Source organism: Heterocephalus glaber, unplaced genomic scaffold (assembly GCF_053883595.1).
Source record: "Heterocephalus glaber isolate CG9 unplaced genomic scaffold, H.glaber_assembly_v1.0 deba00001472, whole genome shotgun sequence".
In the NCBI taxonomy this organism is placed as follows: domain Eukaryota; kingdom Metazoa; phylum Chordata; class Mammalia; order Rodentia; family Bathyergidae; genus Heterocephalus; species Heterocephalus glaber.
In genome coordinates, this window is record NW_028258315.1 from 11,367,003 (window position 1) to 11,388,484 (window position 21,482).

At 39.2% G+C, this 21,482-nt stretch overlaps 1 long non-coding RNA gene across 1 annotated transcript; it reads right to left on the reverse strand.

Moving 5' to 3' along the window:
* Positions 1 to 2,074: 2,074 nt before the first annotated feature.
* LOC147826190 (uncharacterized) lies at positions 2,075 to 21,396 on the reverse strand. The gene is made up of 3 exons (XR_015439308.1): positions 21,274 to 21,396; positions 21,038 to 21,186; positions 2,075 to 2,286 (listed from the first exon to the last, which is right to left on the reverse strand). It is a non-coding gene; the product is annotated as an uncharacterized LOC147826190 (long non-coding RNA).
* Positions 21,397 to 21,482: the final 86 nt, after the last annotated feature.

The window sequence follows — 21,482 nt, forward strand, 5'->3', positions numbered from 1 at the left end:
CAACATTTTACATGACCACTGCAATGGCCAACCCTGGACAATATTGTGTGCATGTACCAGATGAATATGTAGGGTGCTGTTGCTGGGTGTTTTGTTAAATCTAATTTGTGTGTAATATCGGGTGGCCTATTAGACTAATTTGTTTATAGTGTTGTTCAAATTACTAATTCCTTCTTGATCTTTACCCACATTGTTCTGTCCACTGTCAAAAGCAGGATATGAGTCTCCAGATGTTACTGTTTGTCTATTTCTTCCTTCAGTTCTGTCAGTTTTTCCTTCATGTCCTTTGGAGCTGTAGGTGTTATGTCTTCAGGAAACAATGTGACATACTGATGCTTGCTTATGGTCATTATTGTATGCTATATCTCTTTTCCATCCTTTACAATCATTCAGTTTGTGCCTTTGACTCTAATCTTTGTCTCCTGTATACAGCATATAGTTTGATCTTGAGGGGGGTTCCCTTTTCTTTCTTTTTCCTTTGTAGTCCTAGGCCCTTAGCCCAGAGGTCCTTAAACCCAAGCCTTTCACATTGAGCTACATCTCCAGCCCTTTCTGTTCTTTTTTTATTTCTTTGTTTTGGAATAGAGTCTCGCTAAGTTTCTAAATTATACACACTGGGCTCAAATTCATGATCCTCCTACTTCAGCCACCCAGAATGCTGGGCTTACAGTGCATACTAACCACCACATTCAGCTGGTTCTTGTTTTTATTTTTTTAAAAATTCCATCTGACAATCTCTACCTTTCTTTGGATTTTTTAATCCAATCACATTTAATGTAATTATGATGCTTTCATGTTATTGCATTTGTATTTGCCTTTTACTTCTTTACGCAAGGTTTCCTTTAATCCTTCAAATATATTTACAGTGCTTCTTTGAAGTCATTGACACCCAGGCCTTTTCAAAGGCAGTTTTTGTTGGCTAATTTTTAAAATTATGGGTCATATTTTACCTCTTCCTTTCACGTCTTTTAGTCTTTTGTTGAAAATTGGGCATTTTTCATAATATATTACAGCACCTCTGCATACTGTCCCTTTTCCATGACTTTTTTCATTAACTTTATTGGTACATTTTAGGTATAAAATACAGTTACATTCATCATTGGGATAATGTACCTTTACATGATGTATCTGGGTTCTTATTTTTACCCCATTTCCCTGCCCTCCCTTTACCCCCTCCACTCTTCCCTATTTACAGAAACTTTGTTTCCATGTTTTCCTTTTCTCATATTTTTTCTTTTCCCTTCTTTCCTTTCCCCTACCCTTCCCACTTTCCCTACTCCTTTAGACCTTTTCTTCCTATTTCACATTATCAATTATACCATTTGAACCTTATGTACACTTTTAGCTTTTCACACCAGAGAACATATTCGGTATTTACACACGTGTGTCCTATTTATTTCACTTAAGAATATGGCCTCAATGTGCATCCATTTAGCTTTAAATGTCTCTAATTTCTCTCTCTCTCTTTTTTTTTTTGGTATGGGGATCAAACTCGGGTCCTTGAGCTTGTGGGGCAGGTGGGAGTTTCTCATTCTTTATGGCTGAGTAGTACTCCATTTTATAGAAAAACCACATCTTCTTAATCCGGTCTCCAGTTGATGGGCATTTGGGCTGTTTCTCTTAATTAGTTAGTTTTTATTTCTTTAGTGATTTGAGGGAGCTACTTCAGGGAAGTATATTTCTCCTGTCATGTGCAGTCTCTTGTATTTCTCCTCAAAGGTCCGGCCATGGCTATTTGTATAGTCATCCTGGGATGACATTGGTTTAGTGGTCACTCACCAAATATCTCTTTTCCATGACCTCTCTGTTAAGCTTCTAATATGTCTGTTTCCATTGGTATCACAACAGTACTTAATATCTGGCTGATTACTGTTTTCTACAATGTTCTGGTTCCAAATGCGAGTAGTCTTTCAGTCTGGGCAGTAGGATGTGTTTTGACTCACCCCCCTCCCCCCCACCCCCAAGAAGGCTATTCTTAGATGTTTCTTTCCCTGGTCTCTGTTACACTCCTGGCTGGTCTGTGATGTATTAATTAGGACTCTCTAAAGGGAGAGATTCGATGGAGAAATCGATGTATAATTATGCACGGCAATTTAATACACAGGTTTACAGGATCAGAGGCAGGAAAGTCTACAATAAGCTTCTGTAGGATGGAGAGTCAGAGGATCCAGCAGCTGTTCAGCTCACGAAGCTGGAAGCCACAGAACAAGAGGGATCAAGGATGTGGTACTAGTTCAAGGTCAAAGGTCTAGATTCTCCATGGAGAGTTTCTGGTATGAGCCTGCACTGAAAGACAGAAAAAGCTGGAGTTAGATGCTCACAGCAACAGCAATAGATCCGTGCACTAGCCAGGGCTGAGCTTCCAAAACACGTGCCAACTTCTTCTTCTCCCTTTTACTCCATCCAGACTGCGAGTGCATTGGACAGTGGTTCCCACAATTGGGGCAGGACTTCCTCCCTCAACTTGCTAGCCTACCTGCCAATCATTTCTGGAAACATCTCACAGAGACACCCTAAAAATGAGCTTTACTAACCCACTGGCCTTTCCTAATCTGGTCAAGTCCACGCATCACAGTTAAGAGTCAAATATGGTTTCACTTGTAGTTTTCATGAGCCTACAATGCTGCTCTTCATTCCTTACCACCCAAATCTGCACTGATTCCAGCAGTGATTTTAAGCTTAAGTATGCCCATGTTCTGTCCCAGCTGAAATCATGCCATCTGAAGAGCATTATGAAGTTGTCTACTCCTATGTCCATTCCCCCTCTGAGCAAAATCCCTGTGCCTCTGTTCAGAGCTGGAGGTGCAGTGAGATTCCTTTCTAGAGTTACACACCTGACTTGCAAGAAAGATGCTGTATGTGGGAAGTAGTTTCAGCTTGTTCTTACTGGCTATAAATTCTTATTGAGATAGGCTTTCATTTTTATTTTTTAGCCCTTTATTAGATGTTGGTCCCATGTCTCCTGGAATGTTTGTGATGAGAATTCGGCTGCCATTCTTACCTGTTTTACTGTGCCTATTTTCTCCTCTAACTGCATGTATATATTTTTCTAATCACTTTTTTAGTAATTGGATATGATGTGCCTGATGTCATTATTTTTATGTTTAGTCTACTTAAAATTTTGTGAGCTTCTTTTATCTATAAATTTATAGTTTTCATCAAATTTTTGTTTGTTGTGGAATTAGGGATTGAAACCATGGATCTCACACTGAGCTATATCCCAACTCTTTTCAAACTTTTTTTTTTTGAAACAAGGTCTTGCTACATTGCCCAGGCTGAGCTCAAATGTGCAATCCTCCTGCCTCATTCTCTCCAAATGCTGAGATTACTGGCATGCATCACCACACCCAGTTTCAGTTCTTCCCGGTATGACCTTGCTCCTCCAGGAGTTCAAATATACATATTTTGCATTGCTTGATGTTTTTCCACAAGTCATTAAGCTTCTATTCCTTTTTTGAAAGTCTTTTGTGTTTCACTTTGTATGGTTTCCAATGGTATGTCTCCAAATTAGCAAATTTTGAGGGACAGGGTAGGGTTTACATAGTATCATACAATGTATTTTTCATTTATGGTACAGTACTTTTATATCTAAAATTCTATTTGTAACTTTTTTATTCAATTTCTTTCATTATTTTCATAATTTTTAAACATTTTTGAGAATATTCAGGGTATTTCAATATTTGTAAAAGCTGCTTTAACATTCTCATCTATTAACTCCATCATCACTGTCATTTCTCGGTCTGTTTTTATTGATTGATTGTTGTTGTTACAAGGTATATGCTGTTATTTTATCTTATGGCTCTTTGGTTTTGGTTGAAAGTAAGATATTTTGGATTTTTACCCTTGTAAGTTCTGGATTTTGTCTTATTTCTTGAAGAGTTATGGACTTTGCTCTGGCATGCTGTTATTTGTACATCAGTTTTAACTATTTATACCCTCTTTGAGTTTCTGGGCCAAGTCTTGAGAAGTCTTTAGGGCTAATTTAGCCACAATACTGAGGAATTTCTCCTTCAGGGATTCTAACAACACTCTTTGCAGTCTGAGGTCTCTCTCTTCAGGCTGATGAGAGTGAAAATTACTCCCATCTCTATGTGAACTGCAGGAATTACTTGGCTCACTGTTACCCACCAGTTCTTTCTTTGGCCTTGACCACCACTCATGTAAAAATAGATCCCATGAAGCCCCCAGCACAATGCTCTCTACAGCTCTCTGGTGCTCTGTATGTGTACAGTTCTTTCTTCTTTGGTACTACGATTCACAAATTCTACTCACCTCAATTTTCTGGAGCACTGATCTCTGTATCTTCCACTCTACAGGACTCTATTTGGGTTTCCCTTCTCTGGCCTGATGTTGCACACACCCACTTAAACACACTAGCTTGTGTCTTGTTAGCTAGAATTTAGTCATATGAAAATACCTAGCTGTAGAACAGGCTGGAAGATATAGTTTGTATGCTCACTGACCCTGGCTCTATTAAACCTCAGAATTATTAAGAAACAAGAAAAACAGAGACAGATACAGAGTAGCAGCAATCTTTCACACAAAAATCTTCTATATCCAAGTGAAAATAACTTGCATTTTAGATTTTTCAAAGTCTTTAGATCATTTCTTCTAGAAGTTTATTTTCCATAATAGATTATTGGATATGACCTCCAACTCAGTTAAAGTCATTGAATTCTACTTTGAATATCCCTATGAATTGTCTTGTATAAGACTACGAATTCAAGATTCTGTTGTGTCAGGTACAAATTACATTTTGGTTAAATTAGTTTTCCATCACCAAAAGTCTTTAGGGTTGAAAGGAAAGTGCATAAACATAAGAGCCAATGAAACGCAGAACTAGTCAACTATGGAGGAACTGCATATTTCTGAGAGCTCACAAATACTTACGCAATACATACTTAGGAGACATATCTTTTTTGCTGTTTACATTACAGAGCACAATAAAATGTAAAAGGGATTCAGCAATTGACAAAATAATTTATATAACGTTTGCAGCTTCATTCATGATAACCAAACCATGAAAATTGTCCAGAATCTATCTACAAGCAAATGGATAAACTGAGGTATATGCAAGCAACGATATATGCATACTTAGAAACAGAATGAAACAAACTACTGAGAAATGCAACATTGATTAGGCCCCAAAGCATTGTGCCAGATGAAAGATGCCTCACACAAAATAGTACATGCTGACAATTCAGTTACTATAAAGCTCTAGAAAAGGCAAAATTAATTTAGGGTTGAAAAGAAGGCTGAACAGTGGCTGTCTTTGTGGGTAGGAGCACAAAGGGGCCTGAGGAAACTTTCGGGGGAGATGGTCATGTTCTATAGTTTAATAATACTTGTAGCTATGCAGGTGGATCACTTGTCAAAATGTAGTGATTATACATTTTAAATGTGTACATTTGATTCAAAGTAAATTTTATATTTAAAGAAGAAACTGCATACTAGTATTGAACTTTAGTTAATGTTATATCTGCTGAAGTGCTTAGGAGGAAATACACTGGTGTCTGCAATTTCCATTTTTTTGTTGTTGTTTTTTGAGACAGGGTCTCATTATGTAGTCCAGGCTGGCCTCAAATTTGCAGGAATCCTTCTGCCTCAGCCTCCCGAGTGCTGGGATTATAGACATGCTCCACCACCCCTGGCTGCAATTTCCTTTTAAATGTATAAGAGTAATGGATTGAATGGTGGGTGGAGGAATGGTTGAAGGATAGATATGCAATAAAACAAGTGTAATAAAATGTTAATGTAGAATCTTAGTGGTATGTATGTGGATGTTTACAGTACAAGTCTTAATTTTGCAAATGTATTTGAAATTTTATTTGAGGGACAAAGTTAGCCTAGGAATCACTTTCAGGCAAATATCTAGAGAGGAATTTTAGCCAAAATAACTTCAGTTAACCAACATTGTATTTGTCTTCTTTAGAATATATGTATCTTTTAATCTGGAAAAAAGCATAGACAATTTTGTATGATCAAAACCATATTATTAATATTTTCAGATTGAGAAGGCATCTGTATATATACAACATTTCATATTGCTACAATGCTTAACAAGATTTAACTTAATACAATGATAACCTTGCAACTTCAATTAAAGATATGTCAGCAAGGAACTGAGATATATTTATGATACTAAGCTAAAATATTATTAAATTTAGTTTACCACTGAAACATTTACCATATATAAAAATGGCTTGTGCAGGATGGCTTTTTTGTTGTTATGTTGAGAAAACTGAAATACATATCCTACAAAATAAAATTAAGCACATAAAATTTATAAATGAAATTTTTGAAGCATTAGACATGTCAATGAAATCTAAATATAACCAAACAGAATTCAAAATCCCTAAAAGTAACAGACAAAACTTGTTAGACTTTAGAGGGATAAGATGTGTAAGCCAAACTTAACTGAGTTGCCTTTAAAAAAGAAACTTCCCTCAAGGTTTTCAATAAGCCATATCAGTAGAAAGAAGCTTGACTCATGACATTTTTCAAGGAACAGTGCACCTCACAGATGCAGGCTAGAGTACCTAGCTTCCCCCCAAATTTATTAAAGTTCATGGAAGGTAGCCATCCACTCAGCTAAACTATCTTCTATTTAATAACAGAATTTTTTATGAGGAATATAACTTTATTTACAATAGCCTAAACCTGAAAATACCTCAAGACACATCCACAACTAAATGGATAAAACTGAGTATTTTGGAGGTCCTGAGTAGCGCGGAACACACCCAATCAGCCTGCTTCAGACAAGCAGGTCTCCGGACACACTACCGAGGTCCCGAGTCGTGGAGAACACACCAAATGAGCGGGCTGGACCCCTCCCCACTCGCTCCTCTGTGCAGCCGCCTGGCTCCACACTACAAAGATGCAGAGGACACCGGACCACCAGACCACGGTACAGAGTCCCACTGCTCCTGGACTAGAGGAAGGGACTTCTGGGCCACCATCCCTCCCGCTGCTCCCAGCCCACAGGAAAGGGCGTTTGGGCCACCATCCCTACCACTGCTCCCGGCCAATGCCCCACCTCTCCCAGCTCAGAGGAGGTAATCCGTGCAGGCGCCAACAGCCCTCCCCCCAGTTGAAATGAGAAAAAACATAAATAAATCTCAAAACCAGACTTCCAGATCACCTACAGCAACCCCAAAGGGAAATGAGATGGAACACTCTGATACTCAACCACCTGGACCCACTGAACTGGCAACAAAAGGGGATCTGGAAAAAATGAAATCAGAAATAATTTCTCAGATAACAGGAGAAATTGTGCCCCTAGTGCAAGACATGATTAATAAATCTAGAGAGGAGCTCAGGAACATGATGGAATCCCAACATAAGAAACAAATGGAATCCATAAAACAGATGCCAATAGATTTCCAGGACATGAAAAGCTCCATTGAAAGTCTACAGCAGAATGAGCCAATGTGAGGACAGAATTTCAGATATAGAAGATAAGATTGCAATTAATGACCAGGAGAAGAAAAATGGCTTCAAAATTATAAGGGAACATGAGAAATCAATCCAGCAGCTGCTAGACTATGTTAAGAATAACATAAGACTGATTGGAGTTAATGAAGAAACAGGAGAGAGTGCAGATGACATAAAAAATCTCTTCACAGAAATAATGGCAGAAAAGTTCCCAAGCAGGGGAAAAGAGCTTGACATACAGATAAGTGAGGCATATAGGACTCCAAATAGCCTTGATCAAAAAAAAAATCTACACATAGGCATATAATTGTTAAGATTCCAGAAACTCAACAGAAGAACAAAGTTCTACAAGCAGTGAGAGAAAAGAAACAAATTACATACAAAGGAAAGCCCATCAGAATCACAGCAGACTTCTCAACACAAACCATCAAGGCAAGAAGAGCTTGGAGTGACATTTTCCAAGCCCTAAAAGAAAACAGCCTCCAACCCAGATTGATGTACCCTGCAAAAATATCTTTCAAAATGGATGGAGAAATGAGATACTTTCATGACAAAGACCACCTTTGGAACTTCGTGAATACCAAACCAGCACTCCAAAGAATTTTACACAATATCCTAGGAACAGACATGAAGGATCACAACCCCAGGAAGCAAAGCAGAATGAACCCATCTGGCATGACAAGAAATTAAATGTAAAGGGGGAGAACCCAACCAAAAAAAAGTCATGGCAATGACAAGTCAATACATTTCAGTTATAACCATCAATGTTAATGGTCTCAATTCACCAATCAAAAGAAACAGACTGGCAGAATGGGTCAAGAAGCAAAATCCAACAATATGCTGCATACAAGAAACACAATTAATTCAAAAGGAAACTCATAGATTGAAAGTTAAAGGGTGGAAAACAATACTCCATGTGACAGGAACCTGAAAAAAAGCAGGAGTAGTCATCCTCTTTGCAGATCAAGTAGATTTCAAACCAACACTGATTAAGAAAGACAAAGAAGGGCACAACATCCTTGTAAAGGGAAGAATCCAAGAGGAAGAGATGACAATCATAAATATCTATGCACCAAACACTAGTGCACCCAACTATATACTAATGGACATGAAAAGTCATATATGCACTAATACAATTGTAGTGGGGGACCTCAACACCCCACTGTCACAAATAGATAGATCAACTAGACAAAAAATAAGTGATGAAATACCAGAACTCAATCAAACTCTTGAACAAATGAACTTAACAGATGTTTACAGAGTCTTACACCCCACAAAATCAGAATACACATTCTTCTCAGCTGCACATGGGTCATTCTCAAAAATAGACCACATACTCACACATAGAACATGTTTAAGTAAGTGCAAAGGAATTGAAGTTATCTCCTGTATATTATCAGACCACAGTGGGATGAACTTGGAGATCCATAGCAAAAGAAACTCAAAAAATTTCATAAACACATGGAAATTGAACAACACACTTCTGAATAACCAATGGGCCACAGAGGAAATGAAAGAAGAAATCAGACAGTTCCTTCAATTAAATGACAATGACAATACAACATATCGGAATCTATGGGACACAATGAAAGCAGTCTTATGAGGGAAATTCATAGCAGTGAATATGCATGTTAGGAAAACAGCATGAGCCCAATTAAACAACCTGATGCTGAACCTCAAGCTTCTAGAAAAAGAAGAGCAGGACAAATCCAAAGCTCATACAAGGGAGGAAATTATAAAGATCAGAGGAGAAATTAATGCAATGGAGACTAAGAGAATCATACAAAAAATCAATGAAGCCAAAGTTGGTTCTTCGAAAGAATCAACAAAATTGACAAACCCTTAGCCAACCTTGTCAGAAAAAGGAAATAAAAGGCCCAAATCCATGCAATTAGGAATGAAAAGTATGAAATTACAACAAACCCAGCAGAAATCCAGAGGATCAATACCTACTTCCAGAACCTACATGCCAATAAGACGGACAACACAGAAGAAACGGACAGATTCCTAGATACATATGAATTACCAAAGTTGAACAAAGAAGACCTAAAAATTCTGAACAACCCAATATCAACCAATGAAATTGAAAACGTAATTGAAAACTTATCAACTAAGAAAAGCCTGGGCCCTGATGGCTTTACTGCTGAATTCTAGAAGACATTTAGGGAGGAACTACTGCCACTACTGTTTAAACTCTTCAATGAAATTGAAACAGAAGCAATACTCCCAAATTCATTCCTGGAAGCAAGCATCACTTTGATCCCCAAAGCAGAGAAAGACCCAACTGAAAAGGAGAACTATAGGCCAATCTCACTAATGAACATAGATGCAAAAATCCTCAATAAGATACTGGCAAATAGAATGCAGAAGATCATCAAGGAGATCATACACCCTGACCAAGTGGGATTCATCCCAGGGATGCAAGGATGGTTCAACATATGCATACACAAATCAATCAATGTAATACACTACATCAATAGAGCCAAGGACAAAAACCATATGATTATCTCCATAGACGCAGAAAAAGCATTTGACAAAGTCCAACACGCATTTATGGTAAAAACCCTACAAAAAATTGGAATAGATGGTCTCTACCTCAAGCTGGTAAAAGCCCTCTATGAAAAACCAACAGCCAATATCATACTAAATGGTCAAAAACTGAAATCCTTCACACTAAAATCAGGAACAAGACAAGGATGTCCACTATTACCACTCTTGTTCAATATAGTTCTGGAAACATTAGCCATGGCAATTAGACAAGAGAAAGAAATAAAAGGAATAAAGATAGGAAATGAAGTCAAATTGTCATTATTTGCAGATGACATGATACTGTATATAGAAGACCCCAAGAACTCCACCAAAAGTCTTCTAGACTTAATAACCAAATTCAGTAAAATAGCTGGTTACAAGGTCAACACACAAAAATCAATAGCTTTCTTGTACACGAATGACAGACTCACTGAGAGAGAAATAGGGAAAACTATTCCCTTCACAATAGCATCTGAAAAAACTGAAAAACCTAGGAATCAACCTAATGAAAGAAATCAAAGACCTCTTTGAAAACTATAGCACTCTGAAATAAATATGACACACTTGTATAAATATCGAATAGTTTCTCTGGTGTGAGAAACTGAAAGTGTAAATAAGGACTGAAATGTATAACAGGTAATGTGAAATAGGAAGAAAAGGGGCCAAGGGGAAGGAAGTGGGAGGGCTAGGGGAAAGGATAGAAGGGAATGGGATTAATATGAGAAAATGGGAAAATAGGAACAAAATCTTTGTAAATAGGGAGGAATGGAGGGGTTGAAGGGAGGACTGGGCAGGGGTGAAAGATGGGAAGCAAGAGAGACTATGTAAAGGTGCAAATTTCCAATGATGAATGTCATTACATTGTATACCTAAAATGTACCAATGATTAGAATGAATAATCGATAATGCAAAATAGGAAGAAAAGGTCCAAAGGGGTAGGGGTAGTGGGAGGAGCAGGGGAAAGGAAAGAAGGGAAAGGAAAAATGATGAGAAATGGAAAACATGGAAATAAAGTCTTTGTAAATAGGGAAGGGTGGAGGGGGTGAAGGGAGGGCTAGGAATGGGGAAAAAATAAGAACCAAGATGCATCATGTAAAGGTACAGTTCCCAATGAGAAATGTAATTGTGCTGTATCCCTACAATGCACCAATAAAAGAATTTTTTAAAAAACTGAGTATTTGCATACAGTGGTATATGTATACTCAGAAACACAGAGACAAAACTACTGATAAGTGCAATACTGTAGGCAAATCTCGAAAGCATTACGCCAATTGAAAGATACCTTATACAAAAATAGTGCATGCTGGGTGATTCCATTCATATACAGGCCTAGAAGAGGCAACCTCAAAATGACCTCTACTCAATGCTGTCAAAAGTTCAGGCATTCGGCATCAGCTACTGAGGTTGGCCTGAAATTCAGGCTGTCCATCTACAACCTCAACTTTCTCCCAAGAAAAACCTGAACCATCAGAAGCCTGCACTCCATTCTTCTTAGCCTTTCCACTTAGCATCATAGAAGTTCATTTAATAGGTTTTTTGTTTGTTTTTGAGAGTCTGGCATCAATCTCCATGAATGTACCTTCTGAGAAATAAATCTATTGAATCTGGTGTTAGACATTCTTTGTTGATCTCACGGAGGAATTCACCACTACACCACACAGTTTTCTTGCCAAAGGCTCATGAGAAGGAATTATTTGAGAACATAGTGAAAGCTGAGTATCCCTTATCCAAAATGCTTGGGGCCAGAAGTATTTCCTTTTTTTTAAATTTTGGAATATTCACATAAACATAGTGAAATATTTTCAGGATCAGACCCAAGTCTAAGCACAAAATTCACTAAAGTTTTCTGTATGTCTTGTACACAGAACCTGAAAGAAACTGGGTAGAATAGTTTTTTTGGCCGTGCATTTTTACTATGACCCATCATATGAGGCCAGGTGTGAAACTTTTCACTTGTAGCATCATGTCAGTGCCCCCAGAAGTTTAATAGTTTGGAGAATTTGGGATTTTTGATTTTTGGATTTAAGGATATTCAATCTGTACTAGGAAAAGTTGTATCTCAACTTGAATTATATTATGAATCAGATATAGCCCTTAGCGCTTCTTTCTGTATGTTGGCTGCTAGACAGCTCAAAGCTACTCCCACTGTCTTTATGGCCCATGTACTGTTGACTGACCTCTCATTTGATTTTTCTTTCCCCATACTTATTTTTATTTCACTAGATCATTTTGACTTATTTTTATCTTGGGTTTTAATGTGTCAGTAGGTATAGACAGTTGCCCATTGCTATAAGCCTCTCTAAATCATTCTTCATATGATTACTAGAATTCAGCAGGAAATTCCTAACTGTGGAGTTCATCAGCAAAAGGAAAGTTTTAAAACCAAAATGAAGTAAAATAGGCAGGGACAAAGACAGAGAACCCCAAATGTCAGCTGAAAGTGGATGTTGAAACCTGTTTTTAAAAGAATGAATTTTTGGAATTGCCTGCTGAGAACATTTGGAAGACAGGAGGTTGAGGAAGCAGAGAATATGTGGGAATTCTATAAACTTCTCTTCTTTGACACAATAACCACTTCTTATTATTCTGTGCACATTTCATGCTTCCAAATGTCTACACAAATGCGAATTTATATTTTCTGGGGTTTGAGGTACAGGAAATCTTTCGTTATTGTAAATCCTATCTCTTGTTAAATTTAAATCAATCCCACATTTGCTCAGGAAGGTCAAAACCAAGTTATAGTGTGAGTCATCAACCCATGATCCTTCGCTTCAGTCCTCATTCTTTTTGTGTAGGGGGGAAAAAAATCTCATGGCAACAGTTGTTCTTTAAATTCTCAAAGATGTTACAATGTCATGGGAAAAAATGATTATTAGCAAACATTACTTCTGGTAGACAGCCAAAAAATTTTGGTTGCAGAGTTGACCACATAGGTTTCATGCTCCCTGGTAAAAAGACTTCTCTGGAAAATCACTACCCTCTCCCATCAGCCCATGCTTCCAGGTGGAGATGAGTCTTCTCCCACTTCCCAGAATGGAATCTCATTGGCTTTTGAGCCAATTAACAAAGCCCCATGCCCCTAGCTATAGCAACTGGCTTGTATTACACAGCTAATAATACATATTTTCAAACCCATTAGGGAAGATAGAAAGCCCAACATTCTCTCTCTTCCACTAGATTTAATGTTATGAGTATTTAACACTTGTAGCTGCTTTAACCATCGGGAGAAAGCCTCATATGCTGGGAGCCTCACACATAGCCCAGTTTAGGGATTTAACCCCCAGGAGGAAGAGCTATGGGAGAGAGTAGAGCACTATACTTAAAGTCTGAAGCAGGTGCTACCTAAAGCTACCCTTACCCCTAACCATTCCAAATAATTGGATCCATTCATTTATTTTTGCTTAATCCAGTTTTGAGGTGCATGTTTTTGTTAACTGTGCATTATTTAAAATATCCAAAGTTATATTTAATTTTGCCTTCCTTCCTGCCAATGGCACATAGAAAAGTTTGCCTTCTGTTTCTCTTCTAATCAAATTACACGTAGCATACCTATTTGCATTATATCCTTTATTTTTGTATTCCTATTTTTCAAAAATTGAGCTCTTTGTGAATTTTCTTTCTATATACAATTCCTTCCTCATGGTAAGCTTCAGAAAGCTAGCTGAAGGCTACTACGAAGAGTTGAGAATTGTTAACTGAAAATAAAATAAAGTCTACCTAAGTCCTTTTCACATTTCTTACATTACTGTCCTCAGGACCAAGATCCAGTTTGCAGTGAATCTAGACATGCCAGCCTCCCCCGCCTCATGCCTGCTCAACTGGTTAGCAAAGTGCGGTCCAGGGTCCCCTTTTATCCAGATTGCCTAGGGTGCACGTCACAAAAGCAGGTGCATGTGACAAAAGCTCCCTCCCAGCCTTGAATCCCTAATCCCTAGGAGCTCGGCCTGGCATTCTCAGCTTTAATTAGCTCCCCAGGAGACTCGTGTGTGCAGTGAAGTTTGAGAACTCCTACCCTAGATTTATCCTGTCAGCAGTAGCAATGCGGAAATTACCTATGTAATAGTTTTCTATCACTGTGAAAAAATCCTTTCCCTTAATTTACAGGTAATGAAGCTGAATTTAAATGTAAAAGTTATGTAAGTAATTATAGTAATGGGAAAGTTTTTAACAGGTTGAAGTTGAATGAGATGTAAGAAAACAGAAGGAATTTCAAAAATACTTTGTACTTTATCGTTCTTTTTTAAATGTTTTTCTTCATTTAAATCATTTTCTTTTTCTTGTTCCCAGCTTCATGTCAGCTTCTGAAAATGCGACTGTGTAGGTCACACTCAAGAAGGATGAATTCAGAATCTCTAAGGAAACAGTGCAGACCTCAGTACAGGAACTGTGGCCGGTCCATTGGTGTGACTCGGATACACAAGTCCACAAAGCCAAAATCACAGTCTAAGTCCCCTATTAAGATCCCAGATCTGAAAATAACACAAAAGAAAACAAAATCCTTTGATCTGGTGAGTTGGGCCTATCTCTTTTACTGTAATTTTACTGTCATCTCCAAAATACTGTTTTGCTCCTATGTAACTTCTCAAATCTCATTTTTCTGAGATTCTTTGGCAATTGCATAGCTGATTAGTAATCAGAATCCCCAAATTATAAACAAATAAGAAGTATGTTTATATTTTTCGTGATTTACTATTCCCCCATCCAATTACATTCATATCACATAAATTTATTATTTATTTATTTATTTATTTATTTAAATTTTCTGTGCCCATTTAGCAGACAAAACTCATAGGAAAAGAGCCATTCTTCTCATATCCATTGAAGGAGGCTGGCTGTGGACGTTAGGTGGATAAGATTACTATCAAGGACTTCATGGCCTTAATGAGCTTAGTCATGAAAAACTACATGGCCAAAGATATCGCACAGAATGCACAAACAATTCTTTTTATTGGTGGCAGAATGTCACGGCATTATAGCTGAGCTGTGCCTTCGTTAACTGATTCAGAACAATTCCTGTTGTGCAACTATCTTCTCTAAGGAAGTGCCAATGCATTCTGCTAGCAACTTTCACTGAAGATCAGGTATGAATTACGCTGTATAATGGGTTCAGGTGCTCATTAAATTGACTGTCATAAAATTCTCATGTGTGATATTTTAGTAAAATCATCTCATTCTGATGATGAAAACAAAGGAACAGAATGATGATAAGAGAATAAAGATGTTAACATTCCCATTGTCAATGAGAAAAACAATGCCTAAAACTGCTCTTGATTTATTGGTCACCCGGTTGGCAATTAGCAGCCCCATCCTCCAAATATTCTCAGGCACTATGAAAAACGATAAAACACAACTGTCATTCACTTTGGATGTGAAGTGATCAACCAATTGTCAGTGCGTATCAGAATATATCTCAAGGTGTAACATTATATATACCTTTGACTCAAGAACTTCCACTTCCTGGAATTTTCCTTAAGGAGGTAATACCACAGATGCAAAAAGTTATACGTCCAATAGTCTTCATTATAGTATTGTTTAGGGTGGTGAAAATTAAGAAGCAACATAAACACTTCCTGCAAATTGTTGTATATAGGACAAGTACATAATATTATGAAAACACTGAAGTGATGATGACTATCTATAAATAGGTTGACGCCAATACAGATAGATGACTACAAATAAAGTTTATGGAACAGTAAATACTGTCATGCTGCATTTCTATAAAATTATACATGTGTACTATATGTGTCTATAAAATACAGAAATACTGAAATTCTAATGATGGTTTTCTCTGAATGATAGAACTGAGCGGGATTTTTACCTTCTTCATTGTATTTTTCTGTGCTGCTTGTATTTTGACAATGAACATTCAGCAATTTTACAGAAACAATAAAGCTATTTACAAAGAAATGAATATGGTAAGATCCTTGGTATGAGTACAAATGAGACTGACAGACTTGAGCAGTTTGTTATGATCACACCTTCATTCACAGGTAATGATGACAGTGATGAATGAATGGAATAATATTTATCTATGAGCCCCCAAACATTAATTTATAATTAATGCAATTTGCATCCAGCACTATAGAAACAATAACAATAAGTGGACTTGGAAGTGAAAAGAAACAAGCAAGCACAAAAGCATTTGGAAGCAGATCATGTTGGGGAGATTGGGGAAATACTACATGACATTTGGGAAAAGCAGTGTCAGAGTCATAAATGGGCTTTAACACCATTCAGGAGTTTACCTTGGCCTAAGAAGAGCTTTTGGGAGAAAATGAATGGGAAAGGTGAATTTAAAAATATGAAGTAGACAGCTTGCTGGAGAGGAAGTCAAATAGAATATTTCATAGAGCCTAAAGCAAGAAAGAGGAGTATTTTTGCCTTGGGATTTCCAAAGAAGAAATGTGAAATGTGTCTCCATGTTGTGGTTACTGGCAGCCTGCAGTAGCTCTGTCAGACAATCATACCTGCCTTAGACGTTTCGGCAGATACATTGTATAGTAACTGCAGTGCAGAAAGATCAGATCACCCCCGGATCAATCACGAAAGCAAGTACTTTGGGAAGCCTCTGTTATCTCTTTCAGACCACAGAGATATCACTGAATGTATAGCTGAAGCCACAGAGGTGCTTTGCAGTACAGCAGTCTTCTAGGTAGCCAGAACCTATATATGCTAAAATGATGTTGATGACTCCAACCAGTTCCTCCTTCCCCCCACCAATCTTCTTTTCTGTTGTGATGTTACTGAATCTCTGGACAAAGATCAAGAAAACAACTCTATCAACCAGTAATGACCCAGCAGCATTCCCTTTATCAGAGCATAAAATAGCAAGGGATGAGGGACACTAAGAATATTCCAGAGAGCTTGATGATAAGGGCTGGTTCTTTCAGTCCCGCCAAGCTCGGCCTGCACACAAACTTTAGTGGGAGGTGGGTGCAGCCAAGATGCTGTTTAACAAAATGTTCTATTATACAAAGTACATGTGAGTCTAACATGTTTATAATGCCTATTGTTCAGATGTTGAAAATAGACAAATTAGTTTAACAAGCAGAACGCCCATGACAGTTTGCAGTCATTATTTTTATGTTGTTATAGTTGTGATGATGAATCCACTGTCTCCCTTCATGATTAATAAGCTTCTGCATGCAGGTTGGATCACATCCGTTCCACTCACTTCTGCATTCCCAGAAGAGCTCACCTGTACACAGGCAGGGCTCAGTAAATTCAATGAGTAACAGGAGAATGAATGGAAACCCAGGTGAAGAACAGAGCAAATGTCCCATAATTACTAATAAATGACAGAAAACAGTTGGTACGAGGAGAGGCCTCAAGTTGAAATAACTTATATTTGCAGTTTAAATTGACATGCGCGCACACACACACACACACACACACACACAGAGTCAGCTGTTTATATCCACGAGTTTTTCATCTCAAATTCAACCAACCACGGATCAGAAATATTCTACAAAATTTCAAGAAAACATAACTGAGAATATATGTATTGAATATGTTCAGTCCTTTTCTTGTCATTATTCCCTAGACAGCACAGGGTAACATCTATTTGCATGGCCTTTGCTTGGTATAGGTGATCATTAGTCATCTAGAGATGGTTTAAAGCATACAGGAGGAGATGCATAGATTCTATGTAAATCCTACACCAATTTATACAAGGGACTTGAGCATCAGTGTGGATTTTGGCACCACAAGGAGTCTGGATCTCATCCCCATGACTACCGAGGGACTACTATATATACATCATCCTGATCTTGCTCTTCCTGGATTAGTTCTAGCTTTCCTGCCATGCAACTTGGAGGTGACAAATGCACTTCCCTTTTAAAAAAACACTGAAGAATTAAGTTGATTAATTTACAGAGTAGAATTCTGAAAGGTCAAGGTTGAAGAACATGTGCAGCGATCCAAGAACAGCAGTTCATAACTTTCCTTTTAGATTTGTATCAGCTGTGTATGAGTTTCGAAAATATTCTTCATTTGTTTTCTTAGTTTTTAACCACAGATTTTTGTTACAGAAACTTTACAACGGTTTGTTTCCTTCAGTCAATGATGTCCATACCAGCTTTATCTAGATTCTAAGAAGCACAACAGTGGCAGACATTGATTCTTTTTTCCAATAGCATTGCTTTATTTCCTGCTACAGTGCTGCAAGGTGATGTGTGTGGGGAAGTAGAGCTACGGCAAGGCTATTCCTGTGAATCACCCCTCCCCAAGTTACAGAGATCCACTTGTTTCATAAATACTTTTTGAGCGTCTACTTTGTGCTGAATCCTGGCTCTTCGGGATACATTTGGAAACAACACAAGCCCCTGAGAGCTGACATCTCAATCCACTTGGAGCTAATTTTCTCAAATCTTAAAAAGAATGAGATTCATTTTTCATAGAAAAGTTTCCTAAAACATGAAAAATACAACAATCGTTTAAACATATTCTAATGGGGTTCATTTACATTTCGCACAGCAGAGATTAAAACAATAAAACAAACCCCTGTCATCAGCATCCCAAGCTCTGTTGCGAGTCATCCTGCTCTGGATGGGAGACTCACTGTGTAACCACAAGGTGAATAAGAATGAGGTTGCTGGTGAGCCTTCAGAGCCTTGAGGTGGAGAGCAGCACCCAGCGCCCATTTCCAAGGGGTCTGTGGAGGATTTGCCCATGAAACCTTCAAGTTCCCAGGCAGGTATTCAGAAGAGAAAAAGAGAGCACACCATCCCTTCTTTTAAATTCTCCACCACAAGCTACCGAGTTCCTGTGGACTGAAAGACTGACAACAGAGGAAGTAAAATCTTTCTCATCTGCCCCCCAATTCCCACTCACAGTTTTCAACTGACTGGAAATGTGAGAACAATCATGCCTCAGTATATAGGGGGATTGATTCTAGGATCCGCCACACACTTGGTTCCAAAATCATTGTATGTTTGAAATCCCTTATACAAAATGACTTAGTAATTGCCTAGGATTGATCTATGCACATACTTCCATTCACTTTAAACCATCTCTAGGTTACTTACAATACCTAATACAGTGGAAATGGTCGATAAATAGTTGTTATTCTGTATTGTTTAAGGAACGGTGGCAAGAAAAAGGTCCATACATTTGCAGTCCAGAAAGATTATCTTCCTGAATATTTTCTACCAGGGTTGATTGAATCTACATGTGCAGAACCTGTGAGTGCAGAGGGCCAGCTTACACCTTAATATCCCTGACCCCTGGAGTCTAGGTGAGAGTCACCCTGAAGCACGCTCCAAGGTAAGGTCTTGAGTTCAAGAGGTTCTTGTAGGAAATGATTTCAAAAACATGGTGAAAGGAGAGAGAACAGAAGATAGAAAAGACAAAGTAGCCAAGTTTTCACTCCCACTTCTGCTGAGCCAGGGTACAGCAGACCCCCAAAGGTACCAGCTCCTAGCTGAGGGAGCTGGATGGAGACAGACACCCTGTGGAAAGTGGTCCCCAAATATGATGATCACCACTGCTCCCCACAGGAGGCACAGGCCAGCTGTTTCTCATCACAAAAAGTGGGGTCTCCTCCTCCTTCCCCGGACCAAGGCCCCCAGGCTGTTCTCTGATCAGAGGAAGATGGTGGAAGAGAGGTCACCAGTCTCTTGGACACTTCACATCTGTGCTCTCTGAGGAGGCCAGTTGCCACCTTGTGAAGAATCTAGACTTCCTTGCCATGTGGGAAGCAAGAGGCCCCCTCACAGAACACCCAAGTCCCAGAAGGTAGAGGGACACCTCCTCAAGCTTTCCAATCCTCTGGCTCCCAACTGAAGACTAAACAGCCCAGCCTTCCCGAATTTCTGACCTACAGAACTGTGAGAGATAATAAACCATTGTGCTTTAGTAAAGTCACTGCGGGTTTTATTTCAGGAAGCACGGGTATTCAGTCTACACACCAATGGTCTGTCATTGGTTCGGAGTTCCTCTGATAGATGTGAATTTCCTGAATGTCAGGTTTGCTTCATTCATGGGCAAAGCAGGTGTCACTGCTTAGAGAAAGCCTGAGTGAAAGCCAGGCTAGTGTGCACCAGGGCAGCAGAGGTTCAGGATGCAGGGGCTCTGCTGCCTCCGCTGTTTTAAGTGACCACTGTAACCACACTGTTCTAAGGCACAGTCTTGCTTCCCTGGAGGTTAAAATGCCTTCTCCCTACACACAGTCCTTTGAAGCTGCTAAGCCACCCATATCTTTCCTGAAACATTTAACATACCTATGGCATTTGATGTAAGGAAAAATAAATTCTAACTCAGTATAAAGTCATGTATTTGATTTTGTGTGGAGGGAAAGTGTGTGTGTGTGAGTGTGTGTATGTGTGTGTGAGTGTGTGTGTGTGTGTGTGTGTGTGTACGAAGAGCAGAGAATTCCAAAGAAAAGAATTCTGTTTTCCCAAGCAGTTCCAAGGCGACACAGAGGCAGAGCCACTGTTTGGTTACCAAACAGCAATGCCAAGATGAAATCGCCCCATGAATGTGCTGTCTCGAGGCATAAAAGTAATGCTGTCTCTATGAGCCAACGCCTGCTAGTTTCCTTGTTTTTCTGTTGGTGGTGATGAGGTCACTCAGAGGACCCAGTCTCTCCCCTCGTTGCCCTGGTAATCAAAAGCACATAATTAAAATCTGGCTGGTGAAAGCAACAAATGCAAGTCTGTGACCCAAGAACAGTTTTTTCCTAAGCAAAGCTCATTAGACCACATTAAATTCACAATAGGTTCAAATTCACAAAGTGTACACTGGTATGATCATAAGTAGGGGTTTTAACCAGAGAATTCCCTAAACATGGAAGAGGTTTGAAATCTGATTTTTTTCTTCAAAGTGAGGAGCTCAAGTAGAAGTTGGGTTTCCTAGCACTCACAGAAAGGAAGCAGGGGCACTGGCAGATGAGCCTAAAATCTGAGCCTGGTAGCTGGAAAAAGGGAAGAGAGAGGCGGGAAAAGGAAAAAGGGAGACGGAAAGAGGGACGAGGGAGAGGGGAAGGAAGGACACAGGAGGAGTGGCTTCCTAAACTCCTGGGTTTCAACAAATTGGCTTTAAATCAGTGATTTAAATTCAGCCTCCGGGTTCTCACCCTGATGAAGGGGCTACCACAGTGTCTGCCTCGAAGCGCTTTGCTGCGTGCCTGTGATCCAGCAAGTGCCGTTGCAGGATGGCCGTTTCTACCACTGCGATCAGCCGTCTGCACACGCGGAGTGGGGAAGAACGACAGGAGTCTGAGAGCTACAGGGAAAGTTGCGAGTCAGCGGCCGGTTCGGGAAGTCCCTTGTTAGAGAACTCCTCCCGCTTATTTAAAATGCAACTTAGCACCTCTAGAAGCGCCCTGCACTGCCCTTCCACTGCCATGAATGTGTTGTATTCGAAGACACATCCAACCCTGGGCCAAGTAAATGCCCCGGGCTCCCGGAACACATTCTTGGCTCTTAGGGTGTGCGTGCTGCGCGCGCGCTCTTGTGTGTGCGCGCGCGCGTGTGTATGTGTGTGTGTGTGTGTGCGCGCGCGCGCGCGCGCGCGCTGTT